This window comes from Rhinopithecus roxellana, chromosome 7 (genome assembly GCF_007565055.1).
Source record: "Rhinopithecus roxellana isolate Shanxi Qingling chromosome 7, ASM756505v1, whole genome shotgun sequence".
Lineage (NCBI taxonomy): Eukaryota > Metazoa > Chordata > Mammalia > Primates > Cercopithecidae > Rhinopithecus > Rhinopithecus roxellana.
The window spans coordinates 44,948,094-44,961,233 of record NC_044555.1 but is presented as its reverse complement, the minus strand read 5'-3'; the positions used below and the strand labels follow the sequence as shown (position 1 = coordinate 44,961,233).

The 13,140-nt window shown below is 37.9% G+C and overlaps 1 protein-coding gene across 1 annotated transcript in view; it reads left to right on the top strand.

The window, feature by feature from the left end:
* The first annotated feature begins 589 nt into the window (after positions 1–589).
* Positions 590–13,140, top strand: part of BRWD3 (bromodomain and WD repeat domain containing 3) — a 134,714-nt gene continuing 122,163 nt past the window's right edge. Inside the window, exon 1 of the mRNA XM_030933832.1 lies at positions 590–689. The gene's annotated coding sequence lies outside the window, so the exon portion shown is untranslated. The remainder of the gene's footprint in view (positions 690–13,140) is intronic.

Sequence of the window (13,140 nt, the reverse complement as noted above, 5' to 3'; positions counted from 1 at the left end):
CGCTCCGGAGGGGCTGGCGGGGGCGGGTGGGGGCGCTGCCTCTATTGTGGTGAAGCCCCATGCCCGTCGAGTCACGCCGCTTGCCAGTCGCGACGCACTCCTCGTACAAAGTGTCGCTCTCATCTCGAAGTTTGTCATCGCTCTACTTTCCAGGACCCATAAGATATTTCTAAAAATTCTAGCCTTCAAGGGTCTGAGGAGGCGATAGGAGGAAGAGAGAGGGTGAGGAGGGAGATAGGGAAGAGAGTGAGTTGAGAGAGACAGAGAGAAGAAGAAGAGATATGAGAGTAGACATTAGAGTTCGATATTAGAAGAGATAACGCTGGTTGTGGGGGGCGGTATTCTATATAAGCGAGATAGAAGGATAGAAGTCAGAGAGAGAATGAGATGCTCTCGCTATCGCTAGAGCAAATAGAGAAATAGACGGAGCGATAAGAAGAGTGAGGAGCCCGAAGTGTCGAAAGAGGTGGGCTTAGTCGGATGGGTTGCGGGGTTGGGCAAATACACATATGTAGTTGTTATGTTTCTGTTTTATATTTCGGTTATGTAGGCGTGATTGTTCAACCTGTATTTCTTCTCTGTATCATCATTTGCCCCCCCTTCCCCCTTTCTTTTCGTCCGGCCCCCAGCTGATTCCGCGCCGCTTAGATTGGGAGGGGAAAGAGCACCGAAGAAGCTTCGAGGATCTGGTGAGTAAAGTTTTCATTTCAACTTAACCTAACTCTTTCACCACTCCCTCCCCACCTTGTACCCCCAACCCGCTCCCCACCTCTCAGCCGACGAGGTTCTAGAGCTCGGTGCAGAGCCAAAGAACGACTGCCCCTTCCCCCATCCCTGCTAGTCGGAAAAAGGGTACCTTGCCCTCCCCTTGGCCCTGCTTGTTTCCACCGGAAAACTTTGAAGAATGTGAGTTGATTATCAGAGGTGCCGTGTTGTGGATTATGAATATGTTACAAACATTGGGGAAGGCCCATTGTAGGCGGAAAAGGGAGAGAAACCAAGGGGTTATCTTGGGGCACGTACTAAGGTCTGACGCTGGCCAATGACAGCGTTGGTAACAGCCCGGAGTTCCGGATTAGTGGAAGAAAACTGGTTTCTGGTTGGTCCTGGCCTGAAATACGGGAACTAAGGCCAGGCTTGGTCTTTTTTGGGGGGGGGTTAGGGGGGAGGCGTGGGAGGAAGGGGCTCTGGAGGGGAATTGACGGACCAGGGATTAGGAAAAACGACATAATTAAAAATAATAAGGAACGTCAAGCCAATTTCAAATTTTGCTGGGTAGGTGATGGTCTACTGAGTAAAAGCATAATCGTTATGTATCTCTGATTTTATAAGCTCATTCAATCACCAGTTAAGTCGCATTTTCATAGACCCGTTTTCACTAAATAAAAACTGAGTTATCACTTTTTGAGAATTGGTGAAACACGATTTGGGGTTTACAGGGAGACAACAATGGACATATTTGAAAATGGAATATACTTTAGTGAAGGACCAAAGGCATTGGATTGCCTGCGTTGTTTCTTCTGCAAATATAATTCATAGTATAAATATACTTTGTATTCAGCATTGACACACAAAAACAGGTGATCCTTTTTATTTTGCGGGGGAGGTTCCCTTGTGTTAGCTGCTGCCACAGTGCATTGGAGGGTAGTGAAAGGAGAAAGGAATGATGTTACTAAAATCTAAATTCAGCTATCTTTCCTTCAAATAAGATCCAAGTGGAGGAAAATCGGACAAAGTTAAAGAAAGTTGGAGGTGTATGGTAGACTCTAAATATAAATGATTTAAAATTTGCTTGCAATAAGACTATGTTTAAGTTGCTTTAGTGTTCATTTTGTTATTTTTGTTTATATTATAACAGTGAGGCCACATTTTTATAAAGTCTACCGACTGTATAGTTTTCTTATATTTTGCAAGTCACAGAAAATGGTATAATTGTGATAAGGGTAAACTCGACCATCTGTGCTATTATTAGTAACAATTTCTCAGATGGAGAAAAATTAGTTTTGAAAAACTTCATGTACTGCCAGGTTAATTTGTAGTCAGTCTTTCTGTTGGACTTAAGTCTTTCCCTCCCCCTAAAAGAGGCAAAAACAACAATGCCTACTAATATGTTTTAACACTTAATGACTGATACAGGTTTTTGTATATAGTTTCAATACTGAGGTGTATTGAAAATATTTTCCTTTACATTTGTCCCTCTCACAGCCTATATGTGTTTTTTTAAGCAAGTGACAAAGGAGATTAAAAGGAAAAAGCTTTTTTGAAACTAACTTGACAGTGATAAAAAGGAAATGAAAATCAAAGTAATTAAAAAATAGAGTCTCCTGAGCAAAAAAAAACCCCATCCACCCAGTTTACTAGACTTTTCCTCATATTGTAAAGATATATTTTTACATAATTGTGATCAGTGTCCATTTTATGCTTCATATTTTTCTTAACATTGAAAAATGTATATTTGAATAGTCGTCATTATTTTAATGGTAAGAAAAAATTCAGTTGTATTTAAGGTACTATATAATTTGAACCAAGCTTCCAGCTGAGCATTTGAGCTGCTTCCAGATTTTTGCTACTTCCAGATTTTTACTAATAACTTTACATAGTTAGGTGGTCTTTTTCTGCTTTTCACTTTCTCCCCATCCCTTCTGCCCCCAGTTATTTTCCTGGACTTTATTCCCTAAAGTGGAGTTACCAGGTCAAAGGGTCTCATGAGTTTTATAGCTCTTGTCATATATTGTTTGCTCTCCAGAAGATTGTACTAATTTATAATGTCATAATCTAGGTATTTAGAGTGAGTTTTTTTTAATAGTTTTAAATCATTCGGTTTCTTTAATATTTAATAGATGTCAATAGCTCTTGGTTGACTTAGGTAGCTTTTTTTCATTACTAGTGACGCTTAACCTTTAAGGAATTAAAAAAAATTGTTAATTCGTACATATACTCAATTTTAATCTATCTTTTAAATGTTTTCTGTTTTTATATTTTCTTATTTTTTTATGTACACAGAGTTTCTTCTATTGTTTGAACATTATAGTTTAGATACTATGGTTTTCTTTTACCTATCTGTTCTCTTTGTAAGGGAAGATGGGCAGGGTTGAGTGATAATTTGAACAGACATGTAGTGGCTGAGAAGGGAATGTGCAGTGTTGGTTTGATTGCTAGTTTTGTCAGTAATATTGTTGATTAAAATTATTTCACATCTGACCAGATTTTGAGTGGCTTCTTTGTAGAAGAGATGGGATACTTTTTCTTGGGGTAGGTTTTTTTTTTTTTTTTTTTTTTGGAGTCTTGCTCTATCGCCAGGCTGCAGTGCAGTGTCGGGATCTTGGCTCACTGCAACCTCCGCCTTCCAGGTTCAAGCGATTCTCCTGCTTCAGCCTCCCAAGTAGCTGGAACTACAGGTGCGTGCCACCATGCCCAGCTAATTTTTGTATTTTTTAGTAGAGACGGGGTTTCACCATGTTGGCCAGGATGGTCTTGATTTCTTGACCTCACGATCCGTCCACCTTGGCCACCTCAGCATCCCAAAATGCTAGGATTACAGGCGTGAGCCACCGTGCCCCGCCTGGGGTAGGTATTTTTTAAATTGCCATTGGAATGATGGATTTATAAAGTGTGGTCCTTGATTTAGCTGCATGTTTTGGATTGAAATTTAGGGCAAAATATTAATAAATAGTATCATCTTGATTTACCTGGAATACTACATTATATAACAGTACTACAAACTTAAGGTGTATTGAGGTATGAAAAGGAAAGAAGACAAATATTCAATGAAGTGTTAACTAGGATATCAACATAGTAAATTGGGGTTGCATGGCCACGTATACTGCATATATGAGACAAAAATTCTGCCTTTTTGTTCATATGTGTACTTGCATTTGAACTGATTGTCATTAATGCTTAACTTAATTTATCCAGAATAATATTAAGGTAATGATAAATTGGATTTCTTCAACATTTCATTACTGTTAGTAGTAGTAATGAAATCCTTACCTTCTGTTTTCTGAAACAATCATCTGATTCAGTGTTTACACTAAATTACATATTCTAGAAATCCTTGCCTTCTGTTTTCTGAAACGGCCATCTGATTTAGTGTTTAGTGTTTTACTCATAATTTTTGAACACAAAGGAAGGTGCTTTTTTCTTAAAGCTGCTGGCAGTTAAGTATTGACGTATCCTGATCTGAAATGTCATTTTAAAAAGAATCTGTACGTGAAGCTTCTTGGTCAGTTTATGTTGAACTGTAAGGTTTTTGAATATGGCATTTAAAATATAACACTCTCAATTTTCCAGAATTTTAAGTAATAATAGAGGGAGAATTTTGAAGTTGTGATTGTTTCTGAATTTTGATCTGGGCACTTTATTTTCTGCTTCCTAGTTGGCTGTTACCACATAATAGAATTAGATTTGCTTCTTGCAATTCATCTTAAGGTAGATAATTTGAATAATACAGACGTCCTTTCATTTGTGGTGACCCTATCGAGTTGTTGGCTAATTTATTGCTTCCTCCTTGGAGCATTATTGGGGACAACAGAGTAATCAGGGTTGTGTGTGTTTAAATGAACAGTTCTTGTTAATCTGTAAGTTTTATATATTGAAATGGTGATTTGGAAACTTTTTAAAAACTACAAAGATTTAAAAATCATTTTTAGGAGACTCCTATCGTAAGATTGAACCAGGGCCTGGTGTGGTGGCTCATGCCTGTAATCCCAGCACTTTGAGAGGCTGAGGCAGGCGGATCACTTGAGGTCAGGAGTTCAAGACCAGCCTGGCTAACATGGTGAAACCTCGTTTCTACTAAAAGTACAAACATTAGCCGGGTGCGGTAGCTCATGTCTGTAATTTCAGCTACTCAGGAGGCTGAGGCATGAGAATCGCTTGAGCCCTGGAAGCAGAGGTCGCAGTGAGCTGGAATCGTACCACTGCACTCCAGCCTGGGTGACTGAGTGAGACTCTGTCTGAAAAAAAAAAAAAAGAAAAAAAAAAAAAGACTGAACCAAAGTTATAAATATGTTTAGGTGTGATATATAGTTTTACATTTATTTCGCATTTTCATCTATAAAACTGAAAGCACCAGTTAGTGCTTACATTTGGAATGGCATAAATTGTATTACCCTCATTTTATATGCAAAATACTAGAAGTAATTTTATGCTTTTAATGAAAAAACTTTTATAAAGATTATGTTTGTTATTGTCCTTAAAAAGTATACATACATCTATGATTATATGTTGTTGTAAGAACTTGCATCTGCATATAACACATTCAAGTTCAAAAGTATTTTCACATTATCTCATTTGTTCCTCACCAACTACTTTAAAACACTGTATTTAAATTCCAGCTATACGTGTATTCTTTTCTTAAGCAGCTGTTTTTCTCCAATTACTAATAATATATTAAATTGTCAATGAGAACAGCAGAATGATCTTTGAGTGCTGGTAGCATAGTTATTGCATCTATAAGTGTGGAAGCAGTTTAAGCATGTGTGATTTATTAACTGCCATGTGGATATAGCCATAGTTAGGAAGAATAGGATGCATCATGGGATATCAAAAAGCATTCTCTGCTCAACCCCAGTGCAGTGTATTGTGCATATAATGCTAACTGATAGGTATTATGACAGATAGAGGTCAATATCTGGAAATCGGTATTCTTGACTACTCCTGATTACTGACTTGCTTGAGCCACCACGTGCTTTCTGAAATATGTTGGCTTTAGCTATTTGTCTAGATTGATCCTTGGCATTTTTTTTCCCCACATATGGGCTCTAAGGAACGTACTTTCAATGATTTAAAATCCTTTTGGAGATTTATCATTAATCTTAGGATAACTGGTATCTCAGTACAAATGAGATATTGTGAAAGTGAAGAGAGCTGGTGTTAGGGACTAATACTTTGGATTCAGTGAATTTGCCTTAATGAAATTTTGCCCTGAGCATCTTTGTCACATTTGAATATTAGTTTTAGTTCCTGTGTTTTAGTTTTTGCTTTACTACTGATGTTGATTACTGATTGATTAATGAACACTTTCCTTTTGGTAGGCAGCAAAATAGTATTCTAAAAAGGCAGTTTAGTGTTTATGTCATAATTTAGAGATGATCTTGCTTGACATTTCTTACATGGGATTTTGTGAGTAGTAGAAAAGACCCTAATATTTAGTATTTAGTAAATATTTAGTATTTACTTGTTGAGTGACCCTAGGGAAATTACTTAAGCTCTCAGAGATTGAATTTCCTCAATTATAAAATGAAAATTTCCCATTTGTTGTGGGGAACAAGTGAGTTAAAGGTGAAAGAATGCGTTTTGTTAATTGTAAAATGCTGTGCAAATGAATTGTTCGCTACATTTTATTTTTATTTTTTTAAGATGGAGTCTTGCTCTGTCGCCCAGGCTGGAGTGCAGTGGCGCGATCTTGGATCACTGCAACCTCCGCCTCCCAGGTACAAGTGATTCTCTTTCCTCAGCCTCCCGAGTAGCTGGGATTATAGGCGTGCACCACCAGGCCTGGGTAATTTTTGTATTTTCAGTAGAGATGGGGTTTCACCATGTTGTCCAAGGCCAACATTGAACTCCTGACCTCCAATGATCCACCCACCTCGACCTCCTAAAGTGTTGGGATTACAGGCATGAGCCACCGTTCCTGGCCCTTAATATTTTTATAAAGTAAGGGGCATATAAAACAGTACTATAAAAAAAGAATATTTAAAATGTTAGTGTCAGAAATGAATTCAGAATGAGTGAACTGTGTCTGTGTTAATTAACACAAACATGAATATATGTCAAAAGATATTTAGTGTAATTTGCATTTTTTATGAATGCCATTGTAACACTGGCGTAGTACTCACTTTTTTTTTTAAACAAATGGGAAGTTTATTGTGAGTCTTTCAGATGTCTTATTGCAGGGATTCTCAACCCTTCTGATTGTATCCTGAATTTATTTTCTATATATTATTGAGATTTATTTGTTTATTTATTTATTTATTTATTTGAGACAGAGTTTCGCTCTGTGACCCAGGCTGGAGTGAAGTGGCACTCACTGCAACCTCACTTCCCCGGCTCAAGCCGTTCTCCTGCCCTAGCTTCCAGAGTAGCTGGGATTACAGGCATGCACCACCACGCCCAGCTAATTTTTTGTATTTTTAGTAGACATGGGGTTTCATCATGTTGGCCAGGCTGGTCTTGAACTCCTGACCTCAAGTGATCAGCCCACTTAGGCCTCCCAAAGTGCTGGGATTACAGGCATGAGCCACCACGCCTGGCCTATTTTCTCGTATTTTAAGTTACCCTGTTTAAGGTGTTTTCTCGCCTGGGTGCGGTGGCTCACGCCTGTAATCCCAGCACTTTGGGAGGCCTAGGTGGGTGGATCATGAGGTCAGGAGTTCAAGACCAGCCTGGCTAAGATGGTGAAACCGTTTCTCTACTAAAAATATAGAAAATTAGCCGGGCTCAGTGACAGGCGCCTGTAATCTCAGCTACTCCAGAGACTGAGGCAGGAGAATCCATTGAATTTGGAGGGGTGGGGGTTGCAGTGAGCCGAGATCTGGCCACTGCCCTCCAGCCTGGGTGACAGAGTGAGACTCCGTCTCAAAAAAAAAAAAAAAAAAAAAGAAAAAAGATGTTTTCTCATCCCCTTTAGTATGTGCCATTGTGCTTTACAGTTAGCTGGGTGTCAATTATTTGTTCAGTTTTCTTAACTTTTCTTAGAAGCATGGTATATATATTTTTGGTTTATTTTATCTGCTAGTTGGTACTGAGTTCTTTTGTTAGACCTTTCTCTACTGAGCACCTACTAGAATGTGGGTGGGTCCCCTGTCCTTGTCTTAATTTCATCTGCCCTCAGGTTATAGTGCTTTTAAGTGCTTTCTTGAGCTAGTATAACCCAGAGAATAATTGACCCTAGGAGGGTCGCTTCTGGTTATCTCTTTCTTGAGGAAATCTTACAACTAATAAAAAGAAAAAGAAATGCTATGCATAATGATTAGCATTTTCAAAGGAGAGTGATAGGAAGTTTTAACATTTTGTAAGTGCGACTAGAGAAAGGCCTGCCTGCTGTCTTCTTTTTTTTTTTTTTCCCTGCCCGGTTTTTCACTTCTCTTTCAAATTCAGCAACCATTAAAACACAGCATTTGATTTAGGTTATTGTAGACATGAAAAACAGAAAACCCAGTTAATTTTTTATGTTTTCTTTTATGTGCAAAGAGAAAAACCAGTTAATTTTTTATGTTTTCTTCCAGTCTTGTTTTTTTTTTTTTTGGTGCAAGTATTTGTATTTTGTTTTGTTTTTTTTTTGAGACAGCATCTCGCTGTGTTACCCAGGCTGGAGTGCAGTGGCTGGATCATGGCTCACTGCAGCCTTGACCTCCTGGGCTCAATCGATCCTCCCACCTCGGCCTCTGAGTAGCTGGGACTACAGGCGTGCACCATCATGCCTGGCTAATAATTTTATGTTTTGTAAAGATGGGGTCTCACTTTTTTTTGCCCAGGCTGGTCTTGATTTCTTGGGCTTAAGCGGTCCTCTGGGATTACAGACCTGCGCCACTGTATCCTGGGGTTTTTCATTTAAAAAAAAAAAAAAAAAAAAAAAAAAAAAAAGGCCTTCTTAATAAGTATACATTATGCACTAGCTACCATGCAAAATTTTACTGGGTTGAGGTGCCTTTCTCTTTGTTTGGAATGCCCTCCTTTCCCTTTCTGTCTTGTGAACTTTTCATATATTTTTCAAGGGTGAAACTGGACATGAACCCTTAAACCTCTATGCAAAATTAGGTGTACCTTACTTCTTTGCTTCTTTAGTTCTCTGTACTGACCTCTGGGCACTTGCAGCTTTAATTTGTTTCTACTTACTATTTTGTTTGCTCCTCTGAGACTATGGGTTCCCTTAGGGCAGCGATTTAATCTTTCCATTGCTTTCCTATACTTTAAATGGCTGAATGAATGCATGAGTGAATGACTGTCTTTGTCCTAACTGAATTTTAGGAGATAGTTATCATTACTCTTTTACAGATGAGGAAGTTCAGGCTCAGAGAGGCTAAGAAACTTTGCCTAAGGTCACATAAGTAGTAACTGGGGATGCCGCAAAGATTCAAATCAGTCTCTCTACTAGATCATACTACCAAAAAAGAGTAACAGCTAGTAAATTGTAGAGCCTGAATAATCCAGGCTCTCAGACTTCAAAGTACCCTGCTTATCTCTGTAGTACACTTACATTGATATAAAGCTTTGCTGTATTTTTCAAAATCCATTTTGTTTTCTGTCTCTAAAGAGCAAAATATTACGTGACTAACTTTTGTATATGCCTGTTCTGTCCTCTAAATGAATCAATCAATCCCAGGCAAAATGTTACATTTTACTCTTTGAGCATGCAATCCCAGTTTGCTTCTTCATTTAGCTTCTGTAGCCACAGTCTTGGAAAACAAATAGCTTATTCTCTGCTATATTTGTTTTTTAGAGTTACTTGTCTGATACTATTATTTTTAAAAGCCAGGGTAAACAAATATTTTTGGTGTTTGAAAATTAGTATTTCAAATGTAGCTCCTGGTGCAGTTCTGGCCTCCTGAGATTCGATACCTTTCATATTTTATTCAGTGCCCAGCTGGATTTCTTTTAACTAATTATGATGAATAGTATCATCTCAGTGAGTTTTCTGGTTTTCTCAGTTGTCATAATGATTCTGAAGTATGGTAATTCAGTTATTAGATTTGCTCTTTAGGTCAGCCACTCTAACTATCAAGAAGGTTTGTAATCTAGGGTTAATTTAATGTCTTTCAGTTTATTCAGATTTACAGTTCTCATTGCTTTGCAGCTTTGTGTTAATGATCTCTATCATCAATTTTTCAACTCCCTTAAAGGGACAGTAGTAGAAAGAGCAGTGGGCAGAGAAACCCAGATTCCTGTCTTGTTTCATTGTAACAATTGGACAAGGCACTTTACTTCTGGATCTGTTCTCTCTTCTGTAAGGTGTGGGGTTAGGTTGATTATACATAGGGATCCTTCCATTTCAGAGATTCTATAATTTAACTTTTAGAGCTGTTTTATAGAATAATACGGAAGTTTGAATTATACTCTTAACAAAAACCTTGTTTGGTAGAGATGGAGGTCTCACTATGTTGCCCAGGATGGTCTGGAACTCCTGGCCTCAAGTGATCCTCCCGCCTCTGTCTCCCAAGTGCTGAGATTATGGGCGTGAGCCACCACACCCGGCCTCATATTATACTCTGCTTTTTTTTCCCCCCATATTATACACTTAAACTTTGTTTATAGAGAATGTTTTTCTTCTGCAGGCCTCAGAGCACTTAACTGTTCAGAGTTGGCCATTATATTCCAGAGAGATAAATGTAGTTAAATGACTGAAATTAGAATGTTTGAGCTTTAAACAAAAAGAGTGGTTTATAATATTAAGACATGAATTTTATAGGCCATTATATAACAATATAGATTTATTTAAAAATGTAAAAAAAAAAAAAAAAAACTATTCAGGGTAGGTAAGAGTTCTTATGTCTGAAAAGATCACCTTTAAAAAGTTCCAGCTTTAATGAAAAGCAAATGGATTCAAGTAAGCAGTTAACTACCCTTATAAGACCTAAAGTTTGATTTAGAAGAAACATTTTAAGAACTACATCGATATAGTTTGGAAGCCTGCTAAAGTGGTTTGAAGGAGAAGCTAGCTATCATGTTTAAACTCAAAAGATTGTTATTGCCATTATTTTGATCGAATCTGTTTCTCTAGTGTTATAATCATATTTTATTTATTTATTTATTTATTTATTTATTTATTTATTTATTTATTTATTTTTTGAGATGGAGTCTCGCTCTGTCACGCAGTCTGGAGTGCAGTGGTGTGATCTTGGCTCACTGCAACTTCTGCCTCCCGGGTTCAAGTGATTCTCCTGCCTCAGCCTCCCGAGGAGCTGGGACTACAGGCGTCCACAACCATGCCCAGCTAATTTTTTTTATTTTTAGTAGAGACGGGGTTTCACCGTGTTAGCTAGGATGGTCTCGATCTTCTGACCCCGTGATCCACCCGCCTTGGCCTCCCAAAGTGCTGGGATTATAGGGGTGAACCACTGCGCCCAGCCATATAATCAGATTTTTATTGATTTTAGAGAAAAGGACATTTTCATGTAACTGCTTAGAAATCAAGCAGTTTTCTGTTGTATAGAGTGAAAATCAAACTTGTTTATTGTACAAGTCTTTAAAGGGATAGTTAGGAGTAAATTGTATTTGCTGAATATATAGACCTCATTTATAACCATTAATGATCCTGTATTTTTGAATTATTACTGAGTGATTGATAAAACTTTTTATATAATTAGCTGAAAATCAAGCATCATTGTTTCTATAAAATGAAATAGACAGGGAGCTTAAGATATCAGTTTAAGATGTAACTCCAACAAATTTTCTTTCTATAGGAGGGTAATGCTAAAAATTCTAATTATATAACTCCCATTTTGTGGATTGTATATGCTAAATATGTTGTATTTCTAGGGTAGTTAAGTGAAGTTTTTATGTAACAACTGAATATCTTGAGTTGGATCAGAGGATTAAAAAAAAATAATTACCAGTAAAGATGTCAACTACTACTCTATGTAGAAGCCCTCTTACAGCATTTACTTGATGAAAAAATAATGGCTGATAACAGAAGCCCAGTTTATCTAAGACAGTTTTGGGAAAAAAGGCATAAGCTGTTACAGTTGTTAATATGCAGCATAATCCAGATACATATTTTAAGGGTACTAATTATATTTGCATATAATCATATTTAGGAAATGCCTTAATATGCAGGGTGTGAATTATAAACTAGGATTTTAGGATATCACTCTGTAGATGACAGGAAATGATTTATTCTTATTTTTATTTTTGTTTTTTTTTGTAGAGATGAGGGTCCTGCTATGTTTACCAGGCTAGTCTCGAACTCCTAGCTTCAAGCAATCCTCCCTCCTCGGCCTCCCAAAGTGCTGGGATTACAGGCGTGAGCCACCGTTCCCAGCCATGAAGTATTTTTTAGATTGAATCATCAGCTACATTGACTTTAATATTACCTCTATTTTTTTTTAAACATAGCTCTGTATAGTTATTTGCTTGGAAGAAAAACTAAAGATGTGAGAATTAATGGATAGAATTTACTTAATCCTCTGTCCTGATGCATAAACTAAACCCTGGAGAGGCAAATCTGAAATAATCTGATTACTATTCTTCCTGAGCATCATGACAGTTACACAGGCTTCAATTATTTTGGTAGATTCAAATTGTTTTTTGAAGGAACTTACCAAAGATATATAGCAGGATATAATTTAAAACAAAAATAATCATGGGTGATACACTCATGTTACCAGAATTCTGAATACATGTTTGACTGTGGTTCTTTGACCTGTGTTTCCTAGGAAATCAAAACAGGCAGCCTGATATGAGAATTTGAGATTTTTCCTCCAGGAATTCTTACAATAACATTGATTAGGCTGGGGCAGTGGCTCACACCTGTAATCCCAGCACTTTGGGAGGCCGAAGCGGGCGGATCACGGGGTCAGGAGTTCGAGACCAGCCTGGCCAACATGGTGAAACCCCATCTCCACTAAAAATACAGAAATTAGCTGGACATGGTGGCTTGCACCTGTAATCCCAGCTACTCTGGAGGCTGAGGCAGGAGAATCACTTGAACCCGGGAGGCGGAGGTTGCAGTGAGCCGAGATCACACCACTGCGTTCCAGCCTGGGTGACAGAGCGAGACTCCGACTCAAAAACAAAAACATTGATTATAGTTAGACTTTACTTTGATTTTTATTCACTTATTCAACAAATATTTATTTAGTCCCACGTTATGCCCAGCACTTTTTTGGGTGCTAGGAATACGGCATTGAAGAAAACACACAAAATATCTTCTCTCATGGTGATCGCCAGAGATGATTTAGAAAATTATTCTTTTGTGTTTTATTGTTGTTTTTTTTTTTGGAGATAGGCTCACCCAGGGGCTGGAGTGTAGTGACAGGAACACAGCTCACTGCAGCCTTGACCTTGTGGGCTCAAGCAATCCTTCCACTGCAGTCTCCGAGTAGCTGGGACTACAGGCATGTCACCATGCCCGGCTACTTTTTTTTGTTGTTCTTTTTTTTTTCACTTATTTTCATTCAGAGCCATAAGTTTTACATTTTT